General features: G+C 49.4%; 1 long non-coding RNA gene across 1 annotated transcript; it reads right to left on the reverse strand.

The window, feature by feature from the left end:
• Positions 1-1,221: 1,221 nt before the first annotated feature.
• On the reverse strand, positions 1,222-3,718 carry LOC142571986 (uncharacterized). The gene is made up of 3 exons (XR_012825989.1): positions 3,078-3,718; positions 2,228-2,281; positions 1,222-1,680 (listed from the first exon to the last, which is right to left on the reverse strand). It is a non-coding gene; the product is annotated as an uncharacterized LOC142571986 (long non-coding RNA).
• Between the last annotated feature and the right edge of the window lie 10,713 nt (positions 3,719-14,431).

Consider the following 14,431-nt stretch of genomic DNA (forward strand, 5'->3'; position numbering starts at 1 on the left):
TGCACGTATACACAGGTTAATGTAATATTTTGTTCGAATAAAAGAGACAGAATAACAATACAACAGAGTAGAGTTTTGTGCATCACATTATTTTTTATTGCGATAAATAAAGGTGTAGCAGTGTAGTGACAGCACCTTATACAGACAGTGCAAGCAAGTGGTAGCAGATATATCTCGCACACCTTTATTGCGAACATCCCAGCTTTCTACAGGGTTCATTATGTAACTGTTAGATCGCTGTTGTCGGTCTTGCTGAGCAAGCGGTAGACCCGCTGAAAAATGTTTCTTTGCAAATAAAAATAAATAAAAACAGTATGAGCTAATTAATGTACAAAAAAATCGCGCTCTAGAACACAAACTTCTTAAAGTAATGTATTATTACGAAATGTAAACTAAAGAAAACGAATACAGTACTTAAGCTAGTTTCATGGACCTTCTTTAACATCGTTGTATGTTTATTACCAACCCCTTCTCTTTGCAGGAACCAGGTTGCCAACACACGCACGAAGAGCAACTGCCTTTCCAACTGTGCTGTGTGTGCAGCGCTTACATTGGTGTGCAAGTGGAGGAGAGGTCCAGTTAATGTCCTGCTGCACTATAATAGCCGTCGAAATATTCTGCTTAAGACATCTATCATTTTCCTGATATCCTACCCCCCAGCTCAAACGTCACCACTAAAAGCAGTTTGACCGCATGTATTTGCCTTCACAGACGCGTTGTAGCTGAAGTCATTGTATTTTTCATCCAGATGGCCTTTCTTCAGTCATATTTATTAAGTCAGTATGTACCCCTTAATAATTTATGGTCAATTCAAGTGCCAATTTTTTTTCTAAAACAATAAATTAACATTATTCTCGCCTTTTTGTACTTTGATAGTATGCAATACAGCGTGAACTCTGATCCTACAAACAGAAGCAGTAATGAAGGAGAAGAAAGGGGGTTGACCGAGGGGCGCGATTTTTAATAATCATATCATGAGAAGCCAACAAGCAAAGTCACCGAAGACAACATAAGGGAAATTACTTGTACTTACTAATTGAATTAAAGAAATGATAAATTAATGGCAATGAAAGTGGATGAAAAAGCAACTTGCCGCAGATGGGAAATGGTGCAGTTCTAGTAGTAGTAGTAGGTTAGTTCTAGTAGTAAAATGTAAATACACAAGAAAGTGGATGGGAAAACGGTGCCACGGTAGCTCCATTGGTTAGAGCATCGCACGCCTATGGCAAGTTTTCTCAACCACTTTCATTGCCATTAATTTGTCATTTCTTTAATTCAATTAGAAAGTAGAAGTAATTTCTCTTCTGTTGTCTTTGGTGTCTTCGTTTGTTTGTTTCCAAGGATATAAACAGAAGGAGTAGTACTGCTGACAAATATATTCTAGACTAAAACACCATCTCTGTTCAAGACAGTAGTCTGTCGGGTGTAGCCACCCGACGGCATGCAGTGGTAAATTCTTGTAGAATATATGCTGCTTCTACCCTGCTTCTAGCTTCAGCTTAAGATAAATTATGACGGCCCGAACAATGAGTTTCTTCCATTGGATGCGGATGGCAGTTGGCTTCAATGGGGCTTGCAGAACTTCAGCAATTGACCGAGGTACAATACCCAGGGTAGCAGCGTGTCTTGTGGGATACCAAAATAGGCCAAATGGTGATGCAGACTGTCACAATGACAATGCTGAAAAATACAGTATAGAGCGCATTACTACCGTTATTTCAGAAAAGCTGAGATCAACCACAAAGCTATGGCATATTTTTAATCTACACTTGCTCATGCTAAAGTAGCTTCAGCATGCCACAAAATACTGAAGTGCTGGCTACAAATACTACGAAAGTGTTACTTCACAATTGTGCGCAGCAAAAAGATCCTGTCGCAGCTGCAAAGCACCACGGGCAACTGATGACCTCGCCCATCATATTCATGCGATTTAAAACAAAAATTATATGACAGCTGAAGGGGAATAAAAAATTAATTTGATTTCATTGACCTGGCTTTTTCATGTTTGTGGTTCTAAATAACACGGTGTCCATTTCGCCATTTTGTGAATGTGGGGACACGTAACATGAATATTTTTACAAAGTTTATGAAAATAAGCACAGACTAATTAGCGGGTAGGTTAGTCAAGTACTTCTTCAGCGCCTAGCTTTCAGGGAAGCGAGCTGCTGCGATTTGTACAGGCAGGCACCATATCTATCGTTGCTTTCAGGTCTGTCAGAAGCCTTACTGTGCAGCACAGGCGTTGATTTTTTCATCAGCTGGTCCTTCCAAAGCCCACATCCTGCACCAGAATGCCAAAACTTTTATGTAGACAGGGCGCTCGCGCGCTAAGTAAATTCAATATACCTATGCAACGGAAAAGAAAAGACGTAGCCCAACTAAAAATATGTCGAAATTGCGTGAACTTGAAAGCATAGTTTACGGAACGCACATCAGCTGCTACCACATAGCACACTGAAAAAGCTAAGACGAAAAAACAAATGGCGGTGAAGTATTGACAAGTGAATTTTCGGAAGATTAAAACATTGCGTAGCGCATATGTGAAGTGAGAAAGCACAGGAAATGCAGGCACCAGTGCTGGCTCGTTGACCATATGTGCTACAAGTTGAGCAAGCCGACTGACCACCACGTCTTCTAAAACAAAGTACAGGACTCAAAAGACGCTTTTTTCTCCCAACCTGCTGGAGCTACGCACTCAACCATATACGCATTCTGCCACATGTATACTGTAACTGCTTCTCCTCTACCGAAAGATTTCATACGCGATACTGGAATGATCGTTGGATGCAGGCGCCGATCCGTACCTTCCCCATTTTCGTTTAAAAAAGCGAAACCAACAACAGATTGTCGTGCCGAATCTGCCACAAGTTCCCATTAGCAAAAAATATATATATATGTGTTTTGCACAAGCTTATGCTGCCTCGAATATGTTCCAGGTACTAATTAATGCCTGCAACATAAGCAACTGGAGTCAATCATGCTTGTGCACATCGGAAACGGCTTATCGACAGCGCCGCGGCAACCTCAAGAAAACCTCATTAACATACTGTGCTTCCATGAAAAAATGGCTCACTCACCCATATTTTCTGTCCTGTTGTTGCGTTCAGCAAACTCGCAGCACCACTCGGTCTTGAAGGTAAACAAAGCTGCCCATCGGCCGTTCCATCTGTGGCCTCAGAAGTCATTCAGGCTCGGTCACCATACGCAGAAGGACAGAATTGCCCATCATAACCGCGTTTAACAACCGCAACGTCAGTCACCAATGAAACACTAGGAAACAAACAGCAGCGGACAAATGCCGGCGCAAATTATGAGCCATGAGCCATGCTCTCAGCTGTTGGGATGCGATTGTTGCCAGACCTCAAACACAGCTCCCGCTTGCTCTATCAGTCGAGCGCTCACAGTGGCAGCGTTGCCGAGATAAAGTTGTGCATTGCGCCGTGTAAATTGTTTGATTAGGAGGACGAATGAACTGAAACACATATTTGTCTTAAATAATGGGACCTTTAATAAGCACATTGAAGAATAGTCTCGATATCAGACGCTTTTCTCGGTCGATACACTTCACTTAAGTCGAGGGCGCATTTTCAAGGCGTTCCTTGGCGGAGGAAAGGTGAAGTAGCGTTCATGAAACGCAACGGCGCCTTGAGTGAAGGAAGCCCCGTCGCCTCGACTTGGCTGAGTCGAGGAGAAGCTTCAAGTGAAGGCGTGTTTAAGAATACGGGGGTAGTCTGGAACGTTCGACGACTGCTGTATAAAAGCCAACGCGCTTGACCCGCTGATCAGATTTTCGACGATCGCCGACTGTATTCGCCGCTATCGTTGCGCTATAAATGTAGCCTGTTTTTGTGGGCACAGGTTCACTCAATAAAAGCTAGTTTTGTCTTTCACAGTATTGCTACTGTGTTCTTTAACATCACTACCACGTGACATCTGGTGGAGGTGCTTTTCTTCCATGTACCGGACGCTCCGACAGGCCGTAATCCAAGCCCGGACCGCAAAGAGAACACCAACGTAGTCCCGGAGTATCGAGCAAGCCGCAGTCTTCAACAGCTGCCCCAGAGCATGGACTTCTACCTGAGAAGACCAAGAACATTCTAGCCAAGACAACCACAGTGGCAGCCCCAGTGTCACCCATCGTACTTCAACAACCTAGAGAGCCCCCTACATTCAGTGGAGCTACGTCGGAGGATCCTGAAACCTGGCTCGAAACCTTCGAAAGGATCTCGACCATCAACAACTGGACCTATGAGGATAAGCTACGACATATGTACTTCTCCTTGGAAGATGCCGCGAGGACTTGGTTCGAGAACCGGGAGTCCACCCTTGCAACATGGGACCTGTTCCGCAATAACTTCCTGAGGACGTTCATGAGCGTTGTCCGAAAAGAAAGGGCCGAAGTTCTGTTGGAGACCCGAGGTCAACTACCCAATGAGACCATCGCCATCTTCACAGAAGAGATGACCCGTCTTTTCCGGCACGCCGACCCGGAAATGTCCGAAGAGAAACAAGTGCGTTTCTTGATGCGAGGCGTAAAGCAAGAACTTTTCGCCGGACTAATCCGAAACCCACCGAAGACCGTAGATGAGTTCTTGACAGAGGCTACGACGATTGAGAAAACTTTAGAAATGCGCACTAGGCAATATAACCGCCAAGTGCGCACGCCTCAGTGCGCCATCCAAGCACTGGGCTCTGGTGATCTCCAAGAGATCATCAGGGCCATTGTGCGCGAAGAACTGCGGAAGGTGTTGCCTTCGTCGCAGCCTCAAGTAGACTCAATCTCTGACATCGTGAAAAATGAGGTTCAGCGATCGCTTGAAGTTCCTGAGGTGCAACCAGGGGCGTAGCTAGGTCGTCTGGCACCCGGGGCCCATAGGTCTTCTGTCACCCCCCCCCCCCCCCCACCCGATGTAGTCGAGGAAGGCGAGGATATCGACAATTTCCGGGTTTCAGCACCAGTACAGCCGCCTTGGATACCGCGCACGTTCCCCGGGTCCCCCTCTCCTTCGCTTTCTTTCCCAGAGATCGCGAATGCAGCAAATATACCACGCTGTCTTTCCTGCGCCAAAAAACACAGGGTGCTGCACTGATAACGTGTGATAAGCCCATGTGCACATCTTCTGTCAGACTGTAAGGCTTGGCAGCCAAAACAAATGCGGCATCGTGGAAAATATGACTCACGTACAACAAAATATATCTTTATAATAAAGTTTTAATTACCAATTTTAGCGGCAATATTGCATTTGCAAAATTGAAGCCCGACATTTATATCTTGCCCAACAACAACTTCACAAAAATTGTCGTAGGTACTATGGCGCGCAGTATTTTGTCTGTGGGCAGCCCTGAACGAAAACGAAAACTAAATTGTGTGTCAGTGACGCTGATCTCCCCGCCCTATTAGAAAACGCTTCCTGCCTCCCGACTACGCGGGAGCCAATGCTATGACAATTACGAGTTCTCTTCATCCTGATCAATAAAGCCTTGTTTTCATTTGCTGCTATACGGACAAACGTGATTATCCGAGCTGCGGTACCACCGCAAGATTGGGAACAGAATAGAGCACGCTTAGCGTCGATTCTTGACGTCACCATAAAAAAAGAAAGAAAAGGCCGCAATGAAGCTCGTGCCAGCGAAATCTTGCACTACTGTTGGTCTGCACTCGCAATGGAGAGGATTAAGGGATCAACGTCACTGGTCCACTATTTCATATTTCTTTCGCTGCTGCCATATACTGGGCGCCGCCCGCAGTGCCAAAGTACTGTAGGTTGTAGCACCCATAACGATGTTGTTTAAGAAGATTTTGTTGAGTTAATAATATGACTTTGAGTCCTCAATTCTCGAATTGAAGTGCTTCCTCTATAAGTACTAATTACGGGATTATGAAGGATATGGTTATTACTTATCTGCCATATTTTTCGCGCTACCGAGTTCCTAGTAATCACAAAAAGACATAACTTCATAGAATCTCGATCGGGAAATATCCTTACAAAATTCACCTTTTTTTAAATAAAAATTCTGTACAGCTGATACAGACACTGTACTTGTGACATGAAGTCACACAACAACAACAGTTTTCTGAAACTTTCGAGGGTAAGAAGGAAAGCGTGAAACATAACGGCAGGTTTCGCAGCGGCTTCTCGGAGTGAGCGGGAGAGGGGAAGTAAAAGCGAGCCGGACATCGCGGCGGGTCCGCGACTACAGCCTGTCGAGTCATACGCCGCCAAACTCTTCGGCCGAACTGAGTCTGAAGACGATCCAGAGAATTCCATTCGCGACTTTTGACGGCCCCACTTATGCAACGTCGCTCTCAACGAACGCTTCGCCGTAAACGCGAGCGCCGGGCGCGCTGGTTGAACGCCCTCTTGCTGCTGTCTTTGTTCGTCTTCGCTGCGCGTTCTGAACGGAAGAGGGACCCAAGAGCCCCAACGCCTTACAACGCCTCACTGTATGTTTAGCGACTCTGCTCGCAGCATGAACGCACAGCGCGAGCGCACCCCACATGAAACGTTCCGCTAAGGCGAGTAGTTTAGCGACCATTTCGCGAATTAAATTTTTTAGCCCGCACATTGGTGCAATTATTTCGTGGGGTGTTGATAGAGCTGCAGCCGACAATTCTGTGGTGCAACGCATCGGGTGCATGAGCTCGGGCTACTGGATACCGGAGCCTTCTTTGCAATTTGCGCCCCGTCAAGCCGGCGGAAAGAGATGTGTCTTAAGGCGTATATGACAACCCCCCTCCCCCCCCCCCCCCCCACTGGCCCCTTGCACCCGGGGCCCACGGCCCCCCGGCCCCCCCTGTTGCTACGCCACTGAGTGCAACCCCAATTACCGCAGCCCCTGCCAGAAGCGATGACCTACGCCGCCGCCGCACGCCGTCAAGGTCCCCCTCCGCGACCGCGCCAGGGCCCTGTAACGCAGCAATTCCGTTGTCCACCGCCGCCGCCGCCGCCGCCAGCATGACCACCCGTCGCCCAGCGCACCTACGCGAGAAAGACGGACATTTGGCGAGCCCCCGACCACCTCCCGCTCTGTTACCACTGCGGCGAAGCCGGCCATGTGTACCGCCGATGCCCATACCGTGACCTGGGATTGCGAGGCTTCGCCGTCAACGCCCGCGTCCGAGGGAAGGTGAACGCCCTCGTGACATCACCGACTACATCGCCGCTACTCAGCGGAGCCCTCCACGACCATCCCGTTCACCGTCACCAGGCCGCTACCTGTCGCCGCAGCGCCGTCCATACACTGGCCCAGCCAAGGGCCGATCCGAGAGCCCATATCCGGAAGACTAAAAGCAGCAACCGATGGAGGTGCGGTTGCTGTTCGTCGAACTGACGAAGATCCTCCGCCGCCTACGAAGACTACGAAGAGACTACCTCGACGACATAACAACGACACGCCACCGTCCCGACGAAGACTGGAAGCAAAGAATAAGCTACGAAAGACCACCTGACGACGCCACGTACCAGCCACAGGTCAGCGCGACGCAGCCGTGATCCGACGCCAAGGCCTAACTGTAACGCAAGACAAAGAACGAACGATGTCTACGTGCTTCTCGACGGCCACGCAGTCACCGCCTTAGTCGACACAGGGGCTGATAACTCCGTCATGAGTGGACACATCGCCGCCCAGTTGAAGAAAGTAAAAACTGCATGAGAAGGCCCTCAAATTCTGACCGCTGGAGGACACCTCATCACGCCGACTGGAATCTGCACGGCAAGAATTACCGTTCATGACCGCACTTACCCTGCCACCTTCGTTATCCTCCAACAGTGTTCACGAGAAGTCATACTCGGCATGGACTTCCTGAACCAACAAGGCGCAATCATCGACCTGAAGTCGAAGTCAATAACGCTGTCGGAAGATCAAGCGATACCATCGGAGAGCCCTCGTAGTCACCACGCCTTGAGTGTGCTCGAAGATCAAGTGAGCATCCCGCTTCGCTCCAGCATTGTTATTTCGGTCGGCACCGAAAAGCCCGCTGACGCAGAAGGCGTCATCGAAGGCGACCAACGTCTACTGCTCGACCGTGAAACTTGCGTCGCAAGAGGGATCGCTCGGCTGCACGGAGGAAACACGAAAGTGTTGCTGACAAACTTCAGCCAGGAGTTCAAGCACATCAACAAGGGCACGACGATCGCATACATCGAGGAAATTCTGGAAACCAGCAATGCGGTGTCTTCTCGGATTCTGCCGCATCTACCTCGACGACCGTAGTTACCGAGCCAGACTTCGACATAAATCCAAGTCTCCCCGTGATTAAGCAGCAACTGTTCAGAAGTCTGCTTCGACGATACAAAGACTGCTTTTCGACGTCATGAAGGATTCGACAAACACTAGTCGCAAAGCATCGTATAATAACCGAAGAGTGCGCTCGACCACTCCGCCAAAGCCCTTACCGAGTTTCGACGCGAGAACGCGACGCTATAAGACAACAGGTCGACGAAATTCTGCGCGACGACATCATCCAGCCGTCGAAAAGCCCGTGGGCGTCTCCTGTTGTTTTAGTGAGGAAAAAGGACGGAACCCTACGTTTCTGCGTGGATTGTCGTCGACTGAACACGACCACGAAGAAGGACGTATACCCCCTCCCACGGATAGACGACGCATTGGATCGGCTCTGCAACGCTAAATACTTCTCATCGATGGACCTCAAGTCTGGCTACTGGCAAATAGAAGTCGACGAAAGGGATCGCGAAAAGACCGCCTTCATCACACCAGACTGACTCTATGAGTTCAAGGTTATGCCCTTTGGACTGTGCTCGGCGCCTGCAACGTTCCACCGCGTGATGGACACGGCTTTAGCAGGATTGAAGTGGCAGACCTGTCTTGTTTACTTGGATGATGTCGTCGTCTTCGCCGGAAATTTCGACGATCACCTTAAGCTGCTTGCGACAGTATTAGAGGCCATCAAGTCAACAGGGCTTACTCTGAAGCCAAAAAAGTGTCGCTTCGCTTACGATGAGCTTCTGTTTCTAGGCCACGTCATCAGCAAGTCTGGAGTCCGCCCCGACCCGCAGAAGACAGCTGCCTTCGCAAAGTTCCCGCAGCCCCTCGACAAGAAGGCAGTGCATAGATTCCTTGGCATGTGTGCCTACTATGGGCGCTTTGTCAAGAACGGATGAGAGACGACGACGAAGTGCCTTCTTCTTAGAACGCTTCTATCTGTGTTCTCTGGTTTTCGACGAATTCTTCGGAATTTCCTGGTGCCTCGGCTCCCGGTTTTGTGGCCATGGACGCGGAGCCTTCCAGAGGCCCTCCTGGCCAGCGGTCATCAAGGCCCTCCCTCACGAGGAAGAGAGGAAGCGTGCTCAGTGACACCGAAGACACTGAGCTATACTCGATGTCGGATGAAGACTCATCGGATGATAGCTTCATCACTGTCCGCAGAAAGAGGGCCAAAAGGAGGACTGTCAACGCAAACCCATCAACGCAAGCGAGCACGGCGACGTTGAAGTCAAGGCCTGAACGCTGGCCTCACGCCATCGTGTTCGTACCCGAAGAGCCCTCAAACAACCTCCGACTGCTAAACAGGCAAGAACTATCTGTTCTCTTGGAAGGGGTCGTGCCGAATGAAATTAAGGATATTCGGATAAATGCACGCAAAAATGTCCTCGCAATCGATGTTACCAACGGGAGTGCGCTCGAAAAACTGAAGCAAATCTCGGTGCTAGGGCGCATCAAAGTGCGTTCATATATCCCGATGGATGACGCATCCACAGCAGGTGTCATTTATGACATCGATGTCGCCATTCCCAACGCGGACTTGCCTATCCTCGTCAAACCAGCAAGTGAGGGTGTTGTCATCACGCGTGTGAGCCGCCTTGGAACATCGCGCTGCGTCAAACTGATCTTCAAAGGAGATTGCTTACCAACACACGTCAAAGTCGGTCACTTCCGACACCCTGTTCGGCCTTTCATACCAAAGCCTCTTCAATGCCATCAGTGCTTCAGGCTTGGACATGTCAAGGGTGTCTGCCCAAACTCGATACTATGTCCCCGTTGTGCTGAACCTCACGCGGAGGAGACGTGCCGGGCTACTGTCCTAAAGTGCGGCAACTGTAATGGTTCCCATGCTGCCTCGTCTAGGGACTGCCCTCGCATCAAGAAAGAGGTCGCTGTTCTCAAGCAAATGGTTCGGGACAATTCGACACACAAGGAGGCTGCTGCAACGATCCGGCGTCGGCGTCGGCGTCACCGAACCGCCTCAAGAAAGGCAGAGCCGCGAAAGGAGAGGGCCGCTTCCATTGTAGCACCCACTTTCTCCAATCAGGCCAAAAAGGGGCTGAACAGCACAAGGAGGTCGCCTGAAAGGAATTTGTCTCAAGAAGAATGGCCTGCGCTTCCAAGCCAGCAATCTCCCACAGAACTACAGATTGTCAAGCCCGCTCGGGAGCGTGCTCCTGCTGCTGATGCCACGCCTAAAGCAGATCGTCAAGTCCTTTCAATGCTGCGTCCCCTCATAGATGCCATTCGAGTGATTCTGTCGAACCTTGGAACTACGTCTGCTCAAAATGCACTGAAAGTACTGGACGCCTTAAACCCAGTGCTTGAGTGCCTCGAATAGAGACATGGCCAGCCATCGCCCATCGTTTCGAGAGGAAGTCAAGGCAGCGTCAATCATACAATGGAACGCAAGAGGACTAAAATCACGCCTTTCGGATTTTCGTCAGTATATATATACTCATTTGTTCCCAGTCATTGTCATATGTGAGCCTAATGTGTCAAAACCAGTCAGATTATCGGGATACGAAGCTGTTATATCCGCAACAACTAATGCATGCAGCAAAGTCATCGTTTTTCTTCGTCAAGAACTGACATATGTTCGCCAGCCGATTCCGCCTCATGATAAAAATCAATACGTTTGCCTAACAATTAAAAAGGGCAAACTCATGTTTACACTTGTTGGCGTTTATGTATCGCCTTCAAGTGTTTTTGATCCCAAACGATTAACGAACATCTTGTCTATGTGCCCTGCCCCGTATGTCATCATCGGAGATTTTAATGCGCACCATATAGCATGGGGAAGCGCAAGAACAAATGCAAGAGGGCAAAGACTTGCAAACTTCGCCTGTAACCACGGCCTTTCACTCCTGAATGACGGCAGCCCAACGTTTATACGAGGCGTGAATTATGGCAGCTGTCTTGACCTAGCTTTCGTCTCCAGCAGTTTCACAAGATATGTTAAATGGTTTTCGGATATCGAGACACACGGGAGTGATCATATTCCCACGTACCTTGTCATCAAAGGAATGTCCAGTCCCACCCCACGGAACACCATTCGATTAATTGACTGGACCACTTTTACTTCCACCATGGAGGATGCTTGTCGAGAGGGCCTGTCCTCTGGATTAGAGGAAGCAATCAAGTCTGCAATGCTACACGCCGCGCGCACGGTCACGGTTTCGTCGAAGCACACGGAATTGGATATAGAGTTGGAGCGACTTCGTGCACTCCGTCGTCGTGCGGAGCGGCGTTACCGGCGTACAAAATCCATCGAAGACCTTAGGACAGCCAGACGACTACAAAAGAAACTTCAACGTCGCATGGATAGATTGGCATCTCGACGTTGGGCAAGATTTTGCCAGTCACTAGACCCCCGAAGGCCACTTTCCCACATCTGGAGAACCATACGTGGTCTACGTTCCTTCCCTGAACAACGCTTCCCATTCAGAGCGCTGGCGCTCTTCCAGGGGCGGCTAGAGGTTGATGTTGCAGAAGACTTTTGTGCAAGGATCGCTGGCCAAGCAACCGGTCCAGGCTTTCGAGCCCCCAGTCGCATCCCTGTTTCACGTGACGGCCGCATGGATCTTCCTTTCATAATGGAGGAACTAGAAGCGGCTCTTGCTCTATGCAGGCGTTCTTCATCCGCGGGACCAGATGGAATATCCTACCGCGCCTTGAACAACCTGAGTGATGGCGCACGGAGAGAACTGTTACATCTCTACAACTTATCTTGGCAGGATGGCATGGTTCCCGAAGAATGGAAGATAAGCCGCTTGGTCCCTCTCCTGAAGCAAGGCAAGTCCCCACTTGAACCCACCTCATACCGCCCAATAGCGCTGGCCAGCTGTGTGGGAAAGATAATGGAAAAGATGATCCTTGCCCGCTTGGAGTGGTACCTGGAGCACTACAACATGTTACCGAATTGCATGGCTGGTTTTCGTCGAGATCGCTCTTCAGTAGACAGCGTTGTTGATCTCGCTACGTACGTCCAGCTTCAAAAGTCACGCAAAAGATTATGTGCAGCTTTGTTCTTGGATGTCAAGGGGGCATACGATAACGTATCTCACGAGGCTATCCTCGATGCTCTTGAGATGGTTGGTCTAGGTGGTCGAGTTTTCCAATGGATCTCTCATTACCTTTTTATGAGATCTTTCTTTGTCTGTACCGGTGATGGTAAAACCGCACTACACTACACGTACCGAGGTGTTCCTCAAGGCGGTGTACTAAGCCCTACCCTATTCAACCTCACACTCATTGGTCTCGTTGATCATCTGCCAGCAGCGATCAAGATATCAATGTACGCCGACGACATATGTATATGGACCTCAGGTGTGACACGTCCTCAGATACGTGCACGACTTCAAAAAGCTGCTACTCTAATAGCTATATACCTCCGCAACCAAGGCCTTGAAATCTCGTCAGACAAATGTGCACTGATGGCGTTCACTCGCAAACCAATGACACCCTACGCCATATCAATAAATGGCCAGTTAATTTCTTATGAGAAGACTCACAAATTTCTTGGCATAATCATTGATAGAGATCTCTCATGGAGCCCCCACGTGACCTACTTGAAGAAGCGTCTGACAGCAATCTCCCAACTTTTCAAGTTTCTGGGAGGAAAGACTTGGGGAATGTCAGTGCATGCAATGTTGGAATTGTACAGGGCTCTTTTTCTGGGCTTTTTGAGATACAGTTTGCCCGTACTGACCAACACCTGCCAGACAAATCTCCGTGCTCTACAGGCTATTCAAGCTCGGGCTCTCAGGGTTTGTCTTGGTTTGCCAAAATGCACATCGATAGCAGCGACTATTGCGATTGCTCGGGACCAACCTATACAAACACACATTGCGGTAGAAGTGTTGAGAGTGCACATTAGGCACGTTGCCCGTGCCTGTTCCCACCATCTGGCAACACTACCGTCAGAAAGGCCGCAGGCAGCATTTTGTACTACGATTTCGGAGTATTCCACCTGCCTCCCGTCAGGCTTCACCCCCGCAACTAAGCCATCGATTCCTCCATGGTGTTTGGCTCGACCCGCAGTGCACCTCACCGTACCAGGAATCAGGAAAAAATCTGAGCTGTCATCACCTGCTCTTAAACAACTAACTCTGCTCCTTTTGCACGAGAAGTACGCCGAACACGTACATATTTATACTGATGGATCGACAACTCTCCAGTGTTCCTCTGGAGCCGTGGTCTTCCCAGCGAAAGCCACCACCATCAGTTTCAAGACATGTCACCCAACGACACCGATGGCCGCGGAACTTGCAGCCCTTCGCGCTGCACTTCGTCTCGTCAGCCAAGAGCAACCTCGAAGGTGGTCAATATTCAGTGACTCGAAGGCTGCACTGCAATCTTTGCTATCGGCCCTGCGGCGCGGACCACACGAACAACTGGTATTTGAGATTAGAGAACTCATTCATACCTTAACTGAGAAAGGACACCACGTGACATTTCAGTGGCTTCCAAGTCACTGCGGAGTCATAGGGAATGAACACGCTGACAACGCTGCTCGGTCGGCTCTTCAAGGGGACGAAGAGGAGCCGATACCGTTATCAAGGACAGATGCCGCTCGTAAACTTCGACTGATCAGCCGTGACATCACGTTCTCCTTGTGGAACGCTGGAAGTTTTCACGACTACCGACTCCACAATCTTGACTACTCTCTACGCCTTTGTATTCCAGCTGGACTCTGCCGTCGCGAAGCTACCCTGCTTTGTCGACTATGGCTAGGGGTGGCTTTCACCAAGTCTTTCGCTTACCGAATTGGATGGGCCGACGACGCCACGTGTGAGGACTGTGGTAACGAGGAGACTTTTCAACACCTTCTTTGTGACTGTCCTCGATATAATTTACAGAGACAATCACTCGCAACCGCGATAGCGCGCTTTGACCAAAGACCTCTCACAGAGGAACTTATTTTACAATACCGCCATCACAAGCCATCGCAGCAGAGGGCGACGAGGGCACTGTTGCGGTTTTTGAGGGCGACAGGATTGGACAGCCGGCTGTAGCCTGAACAAATGTTGATAGTGTGGCAAGCGTCACTGTGCTGTGCGATGACAGTATTCGGTGCCAGTGACCGATGGTGACTGTGTGTCTAGGCTCCTTCCTTTCCTTCTCTCTACTTTGTTACCACTTTACCTCCCCCTCCCCTCTCTCCCCAGTGTAGGGTAGCCAACCGGATCTTCTTCTCTGGTTAACC

Source organism: Dermacentor variabilis, chromosome 1, assembly GCF_050947875.1.
Source record: "Dermacentor variabilis isolate Ectoservices chromosome 1, ASM5094787v1, whole genome shotgun sequence".
Lineage (NCBI taxonomy): Eukaryota > Metazoa > Arthropoda > Arachnida > Ixodida > Ixodidae > Dermacentor > Dermacentor variabilis.